The following is a 6,404-nucleotide window of genomic DNA, read 5'->3' as shown; positions in this document are numbered from 1 at the left end:
GATCACCCTGTGAGGTCACTTTTTTGTCCACAAAGCTCATATGTTCTTCCTCTGGGACTCCCAAAGCCTGATGATTCTTGGCACCTCTATAAAGCAAAGGGCCAGAATAACATTTTTATTTCGTCCAATGAAAAGTCTGAATTTATAGCCTTATTCCCAGAACCAATTTGTAGGAAACCAAATTAAGATAAACGGACAGCATTCCTGACTCAGTCTAATAATTTCTTCCACTTATACTGCAAATACTCCTCCCAGCCTTTTTCCTCCTTATCTCTCGGATGCAGAGCCGGGGCTCACATCCTATAGTCACCGCCTCAGAGTGGAGGCTGGTGCAAAAAGCCCTGAATTAGGGAACCAGGGCTCTAGTCCCAGATCGGCCACCTCCTGGGTTACCTCCAGGAAACAGAACCACTTGTGGGCCCGAGTTTCCCCATCTAGGAAGGAAACGTTGCACTGAATATTTCACAGGAAAAAAATCAGCACACACATTTTGGGGAGGGGGCCAATTAAAATCCTACCCACACAACTAAAATTAGTTTTAAGTGTTCAGAAGCGACTGGAGTAAGTAATTTCCAAGACTGTACTCGGACCTCATTTCCATAATTTCTAGACTTGAAGAGTGAAAGTGGAGGTAGAGTGGGAGGATGGCAGTGGACTTCTTTTTGCAACGGGGTCCCCACAGCAGCCCTCTCCCATCCGCTGCCCTTTTTGACGAAAAGGAGTGCGTCTCACACATGTCTCCTGAGCTGTTTCTGATGGCTGCAGAGGAAGTGGGGCCCCTTGCTAAGGATGCAGAAGGCTAGGAGGGGAGTGGGCAGCCTCAGAACTCGTCCCCACACTATTGGAGCCAACTCCTCCAGGAAGGAGAAGGAAAGGGGTAAGGAGCTAGCATGGATCCAGTGCCACCTGCTAGAGGTGCACTTATGGCAGTGATGGTGACCCTATGACACGCGTGTCAGAGGTGACATGCGAACTCATTTTTTTGGTTGATTTTTCTTTGTTAAATAGCATTTAAATATATAAAATAAATATTAAAAATATAAGTCTTTGTTTTACTATGGTTGCAAAGATCAAAAAATTTCTATATGTGACACGGCACCAGAGTTAAGTTAGGGTTTTTCAAAATGCTGACACGCCGAGCTCAAAAGGTTCGCCATCACTGACTTGAGGTGTCTCCAAGGAGCCCCTATTACAGAGCAGGAACATTTTGAGGTCTGCGTCATGGCCTAGCCGCCTCAGCCGCTGACAGCCTGTCAAAGTCTCTAGGAACTGAGCTCCCACACCTGAGCCACGGCCCACAGAGAACAGATCAACACTCCTGGGCAACAGGCCCACAAAGAGCAGACGGATCACAATTAAGAACAGTCCTGGCCTTCAAGTGACCCAGAAACGAGTAGCAGGAGGATGCTGAGTAGCTTGGCTAAAACTGCGCAATGAGCTTTTGTCCCTTGGCTTTGCTTGCTGTGGGCACCTGAGCACGGATGTAGTTGTCCCCTTTGAACATTGGACTCTGCAGATGGTCGTGGCCGCTTCTCTCTTGGGCTTCCTGAGTGGAGGAGCGGACACTGGCCAGTCAATAAAGGCTCTCTAAATTTTAATCAGTCTGGAGTTCTGGTCATGCTGTCGCTCGCACTCCACAACACCCCACGACTTCGTAGATAGGTCTAAGCGACCCTTCAGGTAAGAAAAATTCAGAACAGAGAAAGGAAGCAAGTTGGTCCCAGGCATCAAATGGTGGATCCAAGAGCCACTCTGTGGGTGGTTAGTGAGCTGGGTGTCGGGATCATAGCCCCTGTGTGGGCAGTCGGGGTCATGTGCACTCAGTTATTTCTGCTTCAATAGGACTAACCAGGGTTCTCTTTCTGGAACTTGGGAAGCAAAGAATGTGGTTGAGAATAATCAGAACAACCTTCGGAATGAGTGAGAGTGAACTGAGTGTCAGTTCTGGGCCAGCTATTTCCTCCTCTAGTATTTCACCGAATCCTCGCAGCTGTGTGGCCTGGTAGGCAGGACAGACGTGACTCCCATCCTACACGGAGCTCAGGCTTAGCGAGGGTCAGCGGTCCATTCAGGGCCAGCCCTTCTCACTCGCTCGCTGGCCCCACTCCCATCATGGGGCCTTCTGGTCACACTTGCCAAACAGCTCACTGTCTCACGTGAGTTCCTTGAGCATAGGACCCTGTGTAAGTCCTCCCCCTCCTGCATCTGGCCCAGCGTGGGTGCAGGGGTGATGATCAGAGCCAGAGCACGAGTGTTTTCCAAACGATTGTAAAATATTTGAAGTTGTGAACTTCCCCCACCCCAGCCAAAGCCTCTCCCTTTTCCATGTGTATGTGCCCGTGTACCAGAGTTGCTCCCGACAGCTAAGTGGGAAAACAAGTCTTTCCCTTTAGCAGGAAATCATACCTCAGTGGGGTGCTAGACAAGAGCACTGTGCTAGGAGTCCAGTACCAGAACAACCACAACCCTCTGGATGCCTCCGTTTCCCCATCTGTGCCATGAAAGGTTCCCCTAGTAAGCTGCAGGCCTCTACAGGGCCTAAGGGCTCCAACCCTTTTATGGGTGGGGCTCCCAATACATCCCAGAGTCAGGCCCAGAAGGAATTCTTGTTTAGCCTTGTCATCCACAAGCTGCCCCACACAGGCCCTGTCTCTGTGGTCTTTCCTGCTTTTCTACTTAAAAATGGTCCTCACTCAGCTTTGATCAGATCAAAGGGACACATGCTGCTGCAACTTGCTGGTCAGAGGCTGTCACTGCAAACTCTTGCCTGCTGGTCACAGTTGAGTTTTACCCAGTCCTGTGGGGGTACCTACAGAATGTAAACTCCATGAAAGCAGGAACGATGCCGCCCTTGATCATTAATTTATCTCTTGAATGGCATTGAATGTTTCTGGAAGGAAGGAAAGGAAGGAAGGAAGGAAAGGAAGGAAGGAAGGAAGGAAGGGAGGGAGGGAGGGAGGGAGGGAGGGAGGGAGGGAGGGAGGGAGGGAGGAAGGAAGGAAGGAAGGAAGGAAGGAAGGAAGGAAGGAAGGAAGGAAGGAAGGAAGGAGGGAAGGAAGGAAGGAAGGAAGGAAATCGGGAATGAGTGGAGATGGTTCCTGCCATCTAGAGCCAACAGGCTAGTTGAGGAGAAAGGCACACACAAAGGTTAATAACTGAAGGACCAGGTTACCATACAGAGCAAAAGTATAAGGTGTTGCAAGACAGCATGTGTTCAGGCCAAATTTGTGTGTAGACAGTAAGGGCTGCAGGAACACAGTGTGACTCTGGGGACAGCAGAAAGGCACTGCAGGTAAAGGCGGAGGCAGACTCCATCCGTGCAGTCTCAGTGTTGGAAATGAGCAAGGCACGCTCAAGCTCTCCAACAGAGAAAAGGGAGCCTGGGCAGGACTAGCTCGACTCAGAGAGTCTGATAAACAGAGGTTCAGAAGTCCATCCTGTCGGCTCCGGTTGGGAGTTCCTGGGATGTGTCTGCGGAAGCATCTTGACGGAGAGGTTTGCAAATGCTGATGCTCACCTTGACCCCACAGCTCCCAGAGAAACCTGCTCCCGGAGGCAGGCACAGTGTTTGCTCTCCACGCTTTTCTCCAGCCAAGGGACAGTGACTCAGGACCCGGGAAACCGACGAGGACCAACTCAGCACCCACTGGTGGAGTAGCCCCCACTGGTGGGCCGAGCCCCAAAGGAAATGTAGGAGGAGGAAGACGGGCCCCAGCCTTCCGGGGCTTAAGTAGGAGACACAAAAAACCGGTGAAACTTCATGTCCTCTGACATTTTATGTACCAGTCAGAATACTAATGGGACTTGGAATGATGTTAGGTGACCTAACTGCCCTGTTTTCATGAGGAGTTCATTTCAACCCAGAGGGGTGGGGAATAACAGTATTTCATCTCATTAGAATCAACTGTAGTTACATTAGGGCTCTGCTTATTTTGTTTCTTCTTTTTTATATATAGATAATTTTTTATTGCTGAAAGTTTTACATGTCTCCTTTTCCCCTCATTGACCCCCATCTCCAACCCGCCTGCTTATTTTTCTTCTCCTTTCTTTCTTCTTTCTTCTTTCTTCTTCTTCTCCTCCTCCTCCTCCTCCTTCTTCTATTTTTGTTAATCTCACCCAAGAATATTTTTCCCATTGGTTTTAGAGAGAGTAAAAGGGAGTAAGAAAGAGAAAAACAGTGAGAGAGAGAAACATCAATGCGAGAGAGACACATCGTTTGGTTGCCTACTGCACATGCCCGGACCAGGCAGGGGATCAAACCTGCAACCGAGATACGTGCCTTTGACTGGGAATTGAACCCAAGACCCTTCAGTGCGAGGGTCGACACTCCAGCCAGGGCCTGCTTATTTTTCTTGACCCCAGGGATACCAAACTGTTGGATAGGCCTCCAGGGGGAAAGTTATCCTCAGCAAGTGGCCTGTAAACAGCTCCTCGTGAGCCTCTCTCCTAGACATGAGTTGCATAGTGTGGAGAAGGCCAGCTCATTGGCTTTAAAAATATCTGTCCCTGTTTGCTCGGACACAGAATCTCCACTGAGCAGGCGAGGGACTGGGTCCTGGAGAGAGGAGGTGACTTTCCCAGGCCATGCAGTGAGTTAGGCTAGGCGTAGAGGCCACCCTTCCTGACTAATGCCTGGAGCTGATTGGTCCTCTCTTCCTGCTGATACCCCTTAGAACAGAAGTCGGACCTTGTGAGTTGGTGACTGGGGTACAGAGTTTCCTCTGCAGCGGTTCTCAACCTGTGGGTCGCAAACAATGAAAATACATCCTGCATATCAGATATTTACATTACGATTCATAACAGTAGCAAAATTACAGTTATGAACTAACAACGAAAATAATTTTATGGTTGGGGGTCACCACAACACGAGGAACTGTATTAAAGGGTCGTGGCATTAGGAAGGTTGAGAACCACTGGCTTATGGGATGCTAATGTAGCCAGCCCACTTCAGCCATTTACTACATATTGATTGTGGGACTATTATGGTCTGGGCACTCTTCTAGTCTCTTGAGATTAATTTGCAAACAAAACAGACACAAGTGCCTACCTTCATGGTGCTGACATTCTAGTGTGTGTGTGTTGGGGGTGGGGGAAGGCAGATATACAGCAATAAACATAATAAAGAAGCATGTGATATAGCATGTGAGAAGATGATATATGTCTGGAAAGAAGAGAGGAGAGCAGGGTAATGAGGACCAGAAGCTTGGGGTAGGAGTCATGTTCTTGTTGATGCTCTTGAAAACCATGAAACTAAATTAGCTAATTGAGGGAGTTAACGTAGATGGGGGAGGGGGAGGAGAATGAGGCCTTTTTTCACAAAGATGGCACTGAAAGTGAAGAAGGAAGTTCCTCTCCCTCCCAAAGCCAAAGCCAAAAAGCAAAGGCTTTGAAGGCAAAGAAAGCAGTGTTGAAAGGCGTCACAGCCACACAAAAACGAAAATCTGCACGTCACCCCCCTTCCAAATATCCTCGGAAGAGTGCCCCCAGGAGAAACAAGCTTGACCACTGGGCCATCATTGAGTTCCCCTGACCACCGACCGAGTCAGCCATGAAGAGGATAGAGGACAACAAACCACTGGTGTTCATTGTGGATGTCAAGGCCAACGAGCACCAGATCGAACCGGCTGTGAAGAAGCTCTATGACACTGACGTGGCCAAGGTCAACACCCTCATCAGGCCTGATGGCGAGAAGAAGGCATATTTTGACTGGTTCCTGACTATGATGCCTTGGATGTTGCTAACAAAATTGGGATCATCTAAATTAAGTCCAGCTGGCTAATTCTAACTATAAAAATTTTAGGCTAAAAAAAAAAATAGAGGTCTGAAGACTGAGCCCAACTTTCAAAGGTCAGATAAAAGGACAGCAGGCTGCATCAATGAGGCAGGACACTGAGAAGGAGTCAGTGAGTTAGAAAGGAAACCAGGACAGGGCAGGATTCTGGAAATCAAATACAGAGGATTGAGAAGGAAAGAGTTCTCACCTTTGACCAATGCCGCTGAGGACTGAGAATGACCACTGGAGTTGGCCATGAGGAGGTTATTGGTAATCTTATTGAGAAGGGTTTCTTAAGGACATGGAGTCTGATTGGAGTAGGTTCCTCCCACACAGAAAGAGAAATGAATAAGTAGAGACTGAGTATAGGTAACTTCTTCAGGGAATTTTACTCTTCAGAAGAAATTGGTCAATAACTGGAGGAAGAATGATTGAGCAGAGAAGGGGGAAATGATGCAGGAAGCAAGGAGATAATTGCTGGTCACGATCTTTGAGTGGGTCAGGGGATGAGGGGGCTCCAGGGCACAGGTGATGGGCAGCCACACGCAGGAGCACAGGCAGGTGACCCATCGTCTCCCCTGCCTTTGACCACACCTCAGTTGCTTTTCCTGGCTCATTCTGCCATAGTATC

The 6,404-nt window shown here is 48.7% G+C and overlaps 1 pseudogene; it reads left to right on the top strand.

Moving 5' to 3' along the window:
- Positions 1-5,321: 5,321 nt before the first annotated feature.
- On the top strand, positions 5,322-5,760 carry LOC132218041 (large ribosomal subunit protein uL23-like; annotated as a pseudogene).
- Positions 5,761-6,404: the final 644 nt, after the last annotated feature.

The sequence above is a fragment of the Myotis daubentonii genome, chromosome 1, assembly GCF_963259705.1.
Source record: "Myotis daubentonii chromosome 1, mMyoDau2.1, whole genome shotgun sequence".
Classification (NCBI taxonomy): domain Eukaryota; kingdom Metazoa; phylum Chordata; class Mammalia; order Chiroptera; family Vespertilionidae; genus Myotis; species Myotis daubentonii.
This window is presented reverse-complemented; position numbering and strand designations above follow the sequence as displayed.